Source organism: Cnephaeus nilssonii (genome assembly GCF_951640355.1).
Source record: "Cnephaeus nilssonii genome assembly, chromosome: X".
In the NCBI taxonomy this organism is placed as follows: Eukaryota; Metazoa; Chordata; class Mammalia; order Chiroptera; family Vespertilionidae; genus Cnephaeus; species Cnephaeus nilssonii.
Window position 1 is genome coordinate 125,222,200 of NC_137071.1, and position 11,591 is coordinate 125,233,790.

The following is an 11,591-nucleotide window of genomic DNA, read 5'->3' on the forward strand; positions in this document are numbered from 1 at the left end:
AGTTCCTGGGTTGATGCCAACAGCTGAGCCACACCAGCCGGGCCATTCTACCTTTTAAAAGTAGTTGCCTGAGGTCCTTTTGATGGGTGTATCCTCCTTTATTTATTTAGCCAGTTTGTAACCGACGGACACTTATGGTTTTTCCAATCTTGTGGTATTACAGAAAATAACACAATTGTTATTATCCAACTAGAAGCCCGGTGCACGAAATTTGTGCACGGCGGGGGGTTGTCCCTCAACCCAGCCTGTACCCTCTCCAATCTGGGACTCCTGGAGGGATGTCCGACTGCCCGTTTAGGCCCGATCCTGGTGGGATCGGGCCTAAACGGGCAGTCGGACATCCCTCTCACAATCCAGGACTGCTGGCTCCCAACTGCTTGCCTGCCTGCCTTCCTGATTGTCCCTAACCGCTTCTGCCTGGCAGCCTGATCACCCCCTAACCACTCCGCTGCCAGCCTGGTTGATGCTTAACTGCTCCCCTGCCAGCCTGTTTGCCCCCAACTTCCCTCCTCTGCCAGCCTGGTCACCCCTAACTGCCCTCTCCTGCAGGGTTGATCACCTCCAATTGCCCTCCCTTGCAAGCCTGGTCCCTCTCAACTGCCCTCCCTTGCAGGCCGGGTGCCTCCCAACTGCCCTCTCCTGCTGGCCATCTTGTAGTGGCCATCTTGTGTCCACATGGGGGCAGGATCTTTGACCACATGGGGGCAGCTATATTGTGTGTTGCAGTGATGATCAATCTGTATATTACTGTTTTATTAGATAAGATAGAGGCCTGGTGCACAGGTGGGGGCCAGCTGGTTTGCCCTGAAGGGTGTCCCGGATCAGGGTGGGGTTCTCTTGGGGTGTGGAGCAGCCTGAGCGAGGGGCCTGTGGTGGTTTGCAGGCGGGCCACGCCCCCTGGCAACCTAAGCGGAGGCCCTGGTATCTGGGATTTATTTTCCTTCTACAATTGAAACTTTGTAGCCTGGAGCGGAGCCAAGCCTGCTGTTCCCTCTGGGGTGGCAGCCATCTCTGTGGCAGTTAATTCACCTTCTACAGTTGAAACTTTGTTGCCTTAAGCGGGTGGGCCCGGCCAGGGTGTGCTTTAAAGCTTTGCTTCCCCTGTTGCCGCCAGCAACCCTGGCCTGCTCTCTCAAGCTCCATTCTGTTGCCATTTGTTTGAATTTGTTTACCTTCTATAATTGAAACTTTGTAGCTTGAGTGGAGGCTTAGGCCTGCAACGGCTATGGAAAGCTTGGCTTCCTCTGTTACCTGGGAAACCTTGCTCTCTGTGGCTGTAGCCATCTTGGTTTGGGTTAATTTGCATACTCGCCCTGATTGGCTTGTGGGCGTTGCTTGGCTTGTGGGCGTGGCTTATGTAGCGGAGTGATGGTTAATTTGCATATTACCATTTTATTAGAGAAGATGCCTTTGAATAAACTTGTATATAACTGCATTCCACACATGTGCAAGTACATCCCATGGACAAACTCACAGAAGGTGCATTCCTGGATCAAAGGGTAAAAGCACACATAATTTTGACAGATACAGCCCGCTCCAGATGCTACATCTGATTACACCAGCACTCACAGTGCAGGGAGGTTTCTGCCCACCGCCCCGCCACCCCCCCCCCCCCCCGCACATCTTCCCCACAACAGTGCATTTCAAATGTTGGTATATTTGGCAACATATAGATAATGGGCGGTCTCTTCTTGTAGTTAAGATATGCATTTCTTTTACTATGAGTTTGCTGGGGAGTTTTAAAACTTATTTAGGGCCCAGCCAGGGTGGTTCAATGGTTGAGTGTGGACCTATGAACCAGGAGGTGATGGTTCCATTCTGGGTGAGGGCACATACCCTGGTTGCAGGCTTGATCCCCAGTAGGGGGTATGCAGGAGGCAGCCAATCAATGATTCTCTCATCATTGATGTTTCGGTCTCTCTTTGTCTCTCTTCCATCCTCTCTGAAATCAATAAAAATGTACTTTAAAAAATAATAATCATCAGTGTTACATCATATACTTCTTTTCCATCAATCTATTTTTTATTTATGCTTGTAGCTGTATTTGAAATGCATTTATTTAAGACTGAATGTATTTGGATCACTTCTCCTTAATCATTTCTGCTCATCTCTGTCTTTAATTGGTGAATTTAGAGAATTTATATTGAAAGTAGATAATTAAGTGTTAAAACTAGAGCCTATGTTTTCATTTAAAAAATTTTTGTTTTTCCCTATGTTTCACATTTCTGTGTTTCTTTTTTGCATTCCTGTGAATTATTTGAATATGTTTTAGAGTTCCATTTCAATTCCTTTCTAATGGTTTTGAATATACCACCTTGTGTGTTTTTTCAGTAGTACTCTAAGCATTGTAATGTACATGTGTAGACACCTTCTACAGTTTTGATGTTTTATGATTTTGCATGAAGTTAGAATTCTTAATTTCATTTAGGTCAACTTACTATCTTAAGTTTTAAAATAGAATTGTCTCAAGTATCACTTTACATGCATTTAGCATCAAAACAGATGTTGTAATTTTTGCTTCAAATATCAAACATGATTTAAGATGCTCCTGAGAAAATGGATAGTTTATTTTATTTATGCCTAATTTTAATCCATTCCATTTGTCTTCCTCCCTATGTGCAGTCCCAAGCTCTCTTCAAATATTCTTTCCTTTTTGTTTGGAGAGCTTTTTTAAAAAAATTATATATATATATATATATATATATATATATATATATATATATATATATATATATAAAACCATAATATGCAAGTAGACCAAATGGCAGAAGAACTGAACAACTGAACAACCAGTCGCTATGACCACCAGGGGGTGGGCATGGAACATGGCAGGCATCTGTAGCACGTGGAAGAGTGTGAAATATGGTGGGCGGCAGCCACAGCAGGATAGTGGAGCAGGTGGAGCGGGGGCGCCAGACCAAGGTGGAGCGCTGGTCACTGTCATTGGGGCAAGCCTCTGGTGCAGTGACGGGCAACGTTTTGAGCTTGGTGTGTCAAACTTCGCCAAAAAACTGAGCATAACTCGGGTAGTGTGTCACTTTGAGGAAAAAACATTATTTCGCAAATGTTTCATCCTCAGGAGCAGCAAATGTTTCATCCTTGGCATGCGGCCACCTCAGCGGCTGCGTGTCATCAGAAATGGCTACGCATATCAGTGCTGACACACGTGTCATAGGTTCGCCATCACTGCTCTGGTGGTTACTGAAAATTCTTTGTTTCCACTCTCCGTGGTCCCACCCAGCACTCGTACCTGGTGCCAGCCCCAGCCCTGCTTGCATCCACTCCCAGTGCCTAGCTCTGGTCCCAATTGCTTGGCACCATCAGCGGATGCAAGTAGTGGCTGCCGGCCCTGTTCACCCCTGAGGGCTTCTCTACCCTCCCCTGTTCCTGAGGGGTGATCAGGACAGCAGCTGCCACTTGCTCCCGCTGATGGTGCCAGCCCCACTTGCACCCACTGCTGGCACTGGCCCCAATTGCTCTGCACCATCAGCGGATGCAAGTGGGCCAGCACTGTCAGCATGTGGGAGCAGCTGTGGTGGGAGCGGGGCTGCCAGCAGACAGAGAACCAGGGGCCACAGTTGGAGGGGCTGGATGGGGGTGCAGAGGATGGGCTGAGACCCACCCCTGTGCCCACTGCAGCCTTGTGGCCCACAGTTCCTTTCAAGGTGCATGAATTCATGCACTGGGCCCCTAGTCTCTCTCTGTGTGTGTGTGTGTGTGTGTGTGTGTGTGTGTGTGTGTGTGTGTAAATATATATATATTTACTGACTTCAGAGAGGAAGGAGGAGGGTGAGAGAGAGAGAAGCATCAATGATGAGAACCCCTACTGGGGATTGAGCCCGCACCCCTGGACATGTGCTCTTGACCAGAATCAAACCCAGGATCTTTCAGTCCACAGGCTGATGCTCAATCCATGGAGCCAAACCAGCTAGGGCTGGAGAGCTTTTTAAACCCATTATCTAAGGACATATTAACAATCCACAAATTATTGGAGTTTCCCTTGTTTTGAGTATACCTTATTCTACCTTATTCCTATAGGATAGTATCTCCAGATATAAAATTTAGAGTTGTCACATTTTTTCTCATGAACTCAAGAAATGTTTGTCAAAGGGCTCAAGCTTTCAGTCACATGACAAATAACTTCTGAGAATCTAAGGGACAGCATGGTGACCATCCTAAAGAAGGAATATGCTAATTGACTCTCACACCATTGCAAAGATGGTGGTGCCCATTGCCAATAAGGAGGGAATATGCTAATTGACTGCCCCACCCTCAAAGATGGTGGCACCCACAGCCAATAAGGAGGGAATATGCTAATTGGCTGCCCTGCCCTCAAAGATGGTGGTGCCCACAGCCACAAGATGGCGGCGCCCAGTCCCCTGAGCCCCACCGGGGCTGCAGGCTTGTGGCAAGGCCAGGCCCACCCCCAGGGCAGGCCTGGTGTTGCTGTGCCCCTGCCTCTGGAGTCTCCCAGTCCCCTCAGCCCCCCAGCCACCCAGGGCCGGCCTGAGGCACAGACAAGCTTCAGATGGCAGTTGCCCAGCCGCCCAGGGCCACCTGAGGCTCAGGTAACCAGGGCCAGCCAAGGCTTGTGCTGCTGGCAGTGGCAGCAGTAGAGGTGTGATGGGAGCATTGCCTTTACCTGATTGCCAGATCGCCTCCTGCCCCTAAGGGCTCCTGGACTGTGAGAGGGGGCAGGCCAGGCTGAGGGACCCCCCCCGTCCAGTGCATGAATTTTCATGCACCGGGACTCTAGTAGCTAATAGTAGTGTACTTATTGTACACGTGACATTTGCAAAGAGTAGATCTCATGTGTTCTCAACCCACAGAAAAGGTAATTATGTGAAAGGGTGGTTATGTTAATTAATTTGATTGTGGTAATCATTTAACTACATTTATGAATATTAATTCACCACATTTTACATCCTAAAAAAACTTGAAAAAATATCATCCCACTTCCTTCTATGCTTCATGCTTGGAGACAAAAAATAATCTAGTGTCACTAAAACTGGCTTTCTTGTATAAATAACACATCTTTTCTGTGTGCTTCATTTCTTGATTGTATTCTTTGTTTTGATCTTTTAGTAATTCCAGTATCTTGTGTCTTCACAAGGATCACTTTGGGTTTATCTTATTTGGAGTTCACTCATTGCCTTGACTTTGTAGTTTTATGGTTGGTGGGTGTGTGCTTTCCCTTTCATTAAATTTGGGAATCTTCCAGCTACTATTTTTGAATATATTTTAAAGAAAATGACATTTTTGAAAGAAATGACATTTAATACCTTAAACTATATTCTGTCTAGAGAGCCTCAAGATAACGGAAGGAAACTACTGTAACAGAGTAGCAACATAATTTAAAAAAAATAACCTTTACATTTTAGAACAGTTTTAGATATACAGAATTACTGTGATGAGAGTGAAGTAAAGGAAATCCCCATAATTTGTGTGCTAACCCACAACATTATACGGATATCTGATAAGACAAACCTCTGATATTAATAGTTTTGGGGAGAATATTTTTAGAACAAGACCTGGGTATTTATTTTTAAGAAATAAACTTAAAAAAATCATGTGTGGCAAAGATAAACTCAAAATGGAATTAAACATAAGATGGGAAACCATAAAAATATTAGAGAAATCCACAGGCAGCAAAACTCAGACATATGCCAAAGCAATTTCTTTACCGATACAGCTCCTAGGGCAGTGGTCTGTTGACTAATGAGTTTGCCAATCACTGTCCTAGGGCAATGGAAACTAAAGCAAAAATAGACAAATGGGACTACATCAAAATAAAAAGCTTTTGTACAGCAAAAGAAACCATCAACAAAACAACAAGAAAGCCCACTGCATGGGAGAACATATTTGACAATTTTATCCCCAATAAGGGTTTAATCTCCAACATTTATAGGGAATTCATACAACTTAACAAAAGGAAGATAAACAACCCAATCAAAAAATGGGCAATGGACCTAAATAAATACTTTTTGAAAGAAGACATAAGGAAGGCCAAGAGACATATGAAAACATGCTCAAAGTCACTAATTATCTGAGAGATGCAAATCAAAACAACAATGAGGTACCATCTCACACCTGTCAGAATGGCTATCATCAACAGATCAACAAATGACAAGTGCTGGTGAGGTTTCGGAGAAAAAGGAACCCTCGTGCACTGCTGGTGGGAATGCAGACTGGTGCAGCCACTGTGGAGAACAGTATGGAGTTTCCTCAAAAAACTAAAAATGAAACTCCCATTTGACCCAGTGATCCCACTTCTAGGAATATAGCCCAAGAAACTAGAAACACCAATCAGAAAGGATATATGCACCCCTATGTTCATATCAGCACAATTTATAATAGCTAAGATTTGGAAACAGCCTAAGTGCCCATCAGCAGATGAGTGGATTAAAAAACCTGTGGTACATCTACACAATAGAATACTACGCTGCTGTAAAAAAGAAGGAATTCTTACCATTTTCAACAGCATGGATGGGACTGGAGAGCATTATGCTAAGTGAAATAAGCCAGTCAGAGAAAGATAAATATCACATGATCTCACTCATTTATGGAATATAATGAACAACATAAACTGATGAACAAAAACAGATCCAGAGACAGAGAAACATCGATCAGACTGTCAAACCTCAGAGGGAAGGTAGGGGAGGGTGGGGATAAGAGGGGGGAATCAACCAAAGGACTTGTATGCATGCATGTAAGCATAACCAATGGACACAGACACCAGTGGGATGAGGGCATGAGTGGGGGAGGGTTGGGGGGCAATGGGAGGTTAAGGACACATATGTAATACCTTAATCAATAAAGAAAAAAAGTTTTAAAAAATCATGTGTGGGTAATTTCCACTTCCAACTATAGCTGTGATGAAAGATCTTGTTGCTGTCCTCTTATTGTTACTGGATATGGACTGGCCCAGGGTGGGTCTGCCTCAGTCTGGCATTAGTATGTGGGTTCTTGACTTAGTGTAGGAAAGATTTCACAACACGCGTCCAGATGGGTTTGAGGGTGTGTTTATTAAAGCTGGGGACAGTGAAACAAAGAAATCAGGGTAGAAGAAGCAACAGGGGAGAGCCTAGGCGGTGCTCTGTTTTGGTTATAGGAAAGAACTGAGCCAAGTTGGGGTTGCTGTTAGCTCACTGGGAAGTGAGGGTCACTGTGATAGAAGTGGGCTTGGGTGGGACTGCTTTAGCTCACTGGGAAGTCAGAGAAAATGGCGGCCTTGGAGACAGGATCAGGGGTGAGCCCGGGTGGGAGCTATCACTGTCTACTGCTCCCCTGGTTGCAACTTTCGTGGGTACCCTTATAAATAAAAAGTTCATGCCTGGGAAGGAGCATGGGTGTGCTCTAGAGCTAGCCACATTGAGTCTTTGTCCTGAGGGATTTTTATCCTTTTATTTTTCTGCTGGTGAGAATCTTAGTGGAGGGTTTCCATAGACTATTCATCAGCTTCCCAGGTGCGTTTTTAACATGCTGATGCATCAAAATGAGTGTATAGGGGAGTTCTGGATTCTTTTTTGGTCTCTTTTACTTTTTTCTTAAGTCTGCCTGGCATCAATGGGATTTTTGTTATTTGTTCCCCGACTTCTTCTGTCCTTGGATTTAGCTGGCACAAATGGCATTAATTGGGTTTTTGTTGTCTATTTTCCCAGGCCAGGGTGATTTAAGCTATGCATTCTCTGGTTAGGGAGGAGGATATGAACCATTTGCTCTTAAATGTCCTTGGTGACGGAAGATAAGGCCTTGCATTCACAAGCTGGCTGCAAGCTGCCCAGACTGTTTGGCCTTGTTTAATTTTCTTATCTCAGTTTCCCCATTCCACTTGCCTGGGGATTTTCCTACTTTTGTACCATCCTGCCACATTAACTCACGGGGAAAAAATTAAAATCTGGATAAAAGAAAACAATACTGCTCTGAAAGCATCAGGAAATTTTTTGTTTCTAGGACATCAGGGCAGAAGAACCTGGAAAGTAGGGAAGCTCACTGAGGAGAATCCAACAACCTTGTGCTGCTTTTCCCTCAGGGAATTTGCTGAATCCTAACCTGCCCTGGGTGAAGGTGCACCATTCAATAAGCAAAACACCCAGTAAGAGGCAGAGAAGACATTAGCTCCTCAGAAAACTTATGGGCTAGAGGAAAAAAACTTTGGAGTCAGACTTACAAACTAATCAATATTTGAGAAGTCAAGATCTTAGGAAGGAGAAAGGCAGACAGAGGTGAGACCTACATTGAGTGACTTTCTTCCTCGAGGCATTTGTCCATACCTAACCTATATAGGACATATGACTAGAAGGCTGAACAGGCAATAGGTAAAAGTCTCAACAGATTTCTTAGTGGTCCTATGGTATAGTAGAGTCTAAAACTGAGTTCAGAAATCACCAAAAAGAGGGCCCCAGTACACTTCAGTTGATATCTGGGATCTCCTGGAGAGGGGCCATCTGAGGAGAGGAGAAACCAGGGCCATTCCAAGCCTTAGAAAGCCTGAATAATCCTGGTTAGAGCTCAGTCCCTATGGATTAATGTGACTACACTAGCAGCCTACCAGAAAGAGGGTGGAACTTCTGTGGAGAGAGAAGTATCATCCAAAGACATTCAACTTTGTCCTAAACAATGCCTGATATTTAACTTAACCACTAGACACAACATAAACAGGTTAAGCGAAGAAGAAAAGAAAAGAAAATACTCAGAAGACCCCAATATTGTAATGATCAGACATGGGCAATGCAATAATTAGAATTAATATGTTCATGAATATGGATGACAAAATTGAGATTTCATCAGAAAGCTGGAATTTAAAAATCAATCATATGGATACATTAAAAAATTCAAACTGCAAAATACAATCAGTGATGGTAAGAATTCAACATTTGAGTGTAACAGCATATCAGAAACAGCAGAATAGAGGGGAAGAGAGAGGAAGTATCTGGGAAAGAAATGCAAGAAAAATGCTGACATTGACAGGTGTGTAGGGTTTGTCCCTGAGACCTCAGAGATACAACTTCTGCATAGAAGGGGCAAGGACAGGCTATGACTTAAGTGGCAGCTAAGACCTATGGAACCCTTGCTGTATACTGGACACTCCGCTTGGGCTTTGCAATCTTCATCCAGAAAGACTCAGGGACCTCTTCCAAATTGCTGCATCTAATCATCAGGAGACACTTCGGCCTCTTGATCAAAAAGCCTGAGTGACTTTTTAAAAATGTTTTTATGGCAGTGAAATACATATGACATTCAATTTCCCCTTTAACCATATTTAAGTGTACAATTCAGTGGCATTAGGTTCACAACATAATGCAACCATCACCACTATTTCCAAACATTTTCCATTACCCTGAACAGAAACAGTACCCATTGAACAATGAATCCCCATTTCCTTCTCTCAACTGCTCCTAGTCTCCTCTAATCTACTTTCTGTCTATATAAATTTGCCTTATTTTAGACATTTCATATATTTGTAGCCGTCCACTATTTGTTTGTGTCTGGGTCATTTCCCTTAGCGCAATGTTTTTAAGATTAAACATCTGATGGTATGTATCTTAAAGACAAGTTAAAAGGTAAAAATAACAAGGTTTCCATAATCATTTTGGATGATAAGAAAAAAATTGAATATATTTTTATTGACTTCAGAGAGAAAAGGAGTGGGAGAGAGAGAAAGAAACATCAATGATGAGAGAGAACCATTGATCGGCTGCTTCCTGCATGCCCCATAATGGTGATCAAGCCCACAACCTGGGCATGTGCCTTGACTGGGAATCAAACAGGGACCTCCTGGCTCATAGGTGGACACTCAACCACTGAGCCATGCTGGCCAGGCTTAAGAAAAATTTAAAGCCAATTTTTGGTAGCCCACTGTAGGCATGAGCATAACTCACTGTGTGCCTATGAGTCATGTCTCTGATGTTATAGGGGGATGTTAAGGCAAAGATCAAGTATTCTTGCCCTCTCCCTGATAAGCTTGCCAAGTAATAGATGTGATGTGTCAATAAATGAATGAGTGGTATGGTTTGACTTATGTGAAATAGAAGAAAATTAAAAGGAGTTTTCATCACTGACCATTTATTTCTTACTAAAGATTAAATTGAGAGAAGACATTATCTACACTGATTTCTCAGAATGTAATGGTGAAATTTCTTTTATTAGTGGATGGATTACTTCAAGATCTGAAGAGAAAAATTGTACACTTCTCTTGAGTCCTCATCAAATAAACTCAACCATATCAGGAAGGAAAGACAAAAAAAAAAAAAAGAGGTGTTTTCAGGGTCAGTCTCTGTGGACATGACCTGTTCACTGTTTGTCCCTTTTTAGGTGGCTCCTTCCTCATATATGCCAAGAGGATTGCCAGCAATAGCACCCAGCCACCCCAATACTTCTCTTTAATCATTGGGGTATCTGAAAGGTTTACTTCATTTATTGTAAAACAGATTTTATAATTAATAGGCAAACATGAAACTATCATACAGATAAAATTAATAAAGAAGGGACATTCCACTGTGTGGTCTACCTCTTTGCTCTTACTTATCTACAGTGATTAAAAATGTTTCCACTTCGCAGTGCCTTGATTTCCTAGGGAGAGACTAGTAAGTGTGCAAAGTCTCAGAAGAAAGAGGAAATGTCACATGTGAACTGGTGAGTCTGTAGGATTATGATGCCTTAATCAATGTTTGCATGACATAGGAAAAATTGGTTAAAGTTTAATGGTAGATGGCATGATATTGTACATAGAAAACCCTAAAAACTCCATCAAAAAATTAGTAGAACTAATAAAATGAATTCGGCAATGTAGCAGGATACAAAATTAACATCCAGAAATCTATGGCTTTTTTATACAGCAGTAATGAACTCACAGAAAGATAAACTAAAAAAAAATCCCCTTTACCATTACAACAAAAAAATAAGATACCTAGGAATAAATTTAACCAAGGGGGTAAAGGACCTGAACTCGGAAAATTACAGGACCCTGAAAAAAGTGATAGAAGAAGACATAAACAAATGGAAGAATATACCATGTTCATGGATTGGAAGAATCAACATCATTAAAATGTCCATACTACCCAAAGCAATATGTAGATTCAATGCAATCCCCATTAAAATATCAACAGCATATTTCAAAGACCTAGAACAAACTCTCCAAAAATTAATCTGGAATAAAAATAGACCCCGAATAACTGCAGCAATCTTGAGAAAGAAGAACAAAGTTGGAGGGATCACAATACCAGATATCAAGCTATATTACAAAGCCACTGTTCTCAAAACTGCCTGGTACTGGCACAAGAACAGATATATAGACCAATGTAATAGAATAGAGAACCCAGAAATCGACCCAAGCCATTATGCTCAATTAATATTTGACAAGAGAGGCAAGAGCACACAATGGAGTCAAGACAGTCTCTTCAATAAATGGTGTTGGGAAAATTGAACAGATATATGCAAAAAATGAAACTAGACCACCAACTTACACCATACACAAACAAACTCAAAATGGACAAAGGACTGAAACATAAGACGGGAAACCATAAAAAAACCTAGAAGAAGCCATAGGCAGCAAAATATCAGACATATGTCGTAGCAATATCTTTACCAAT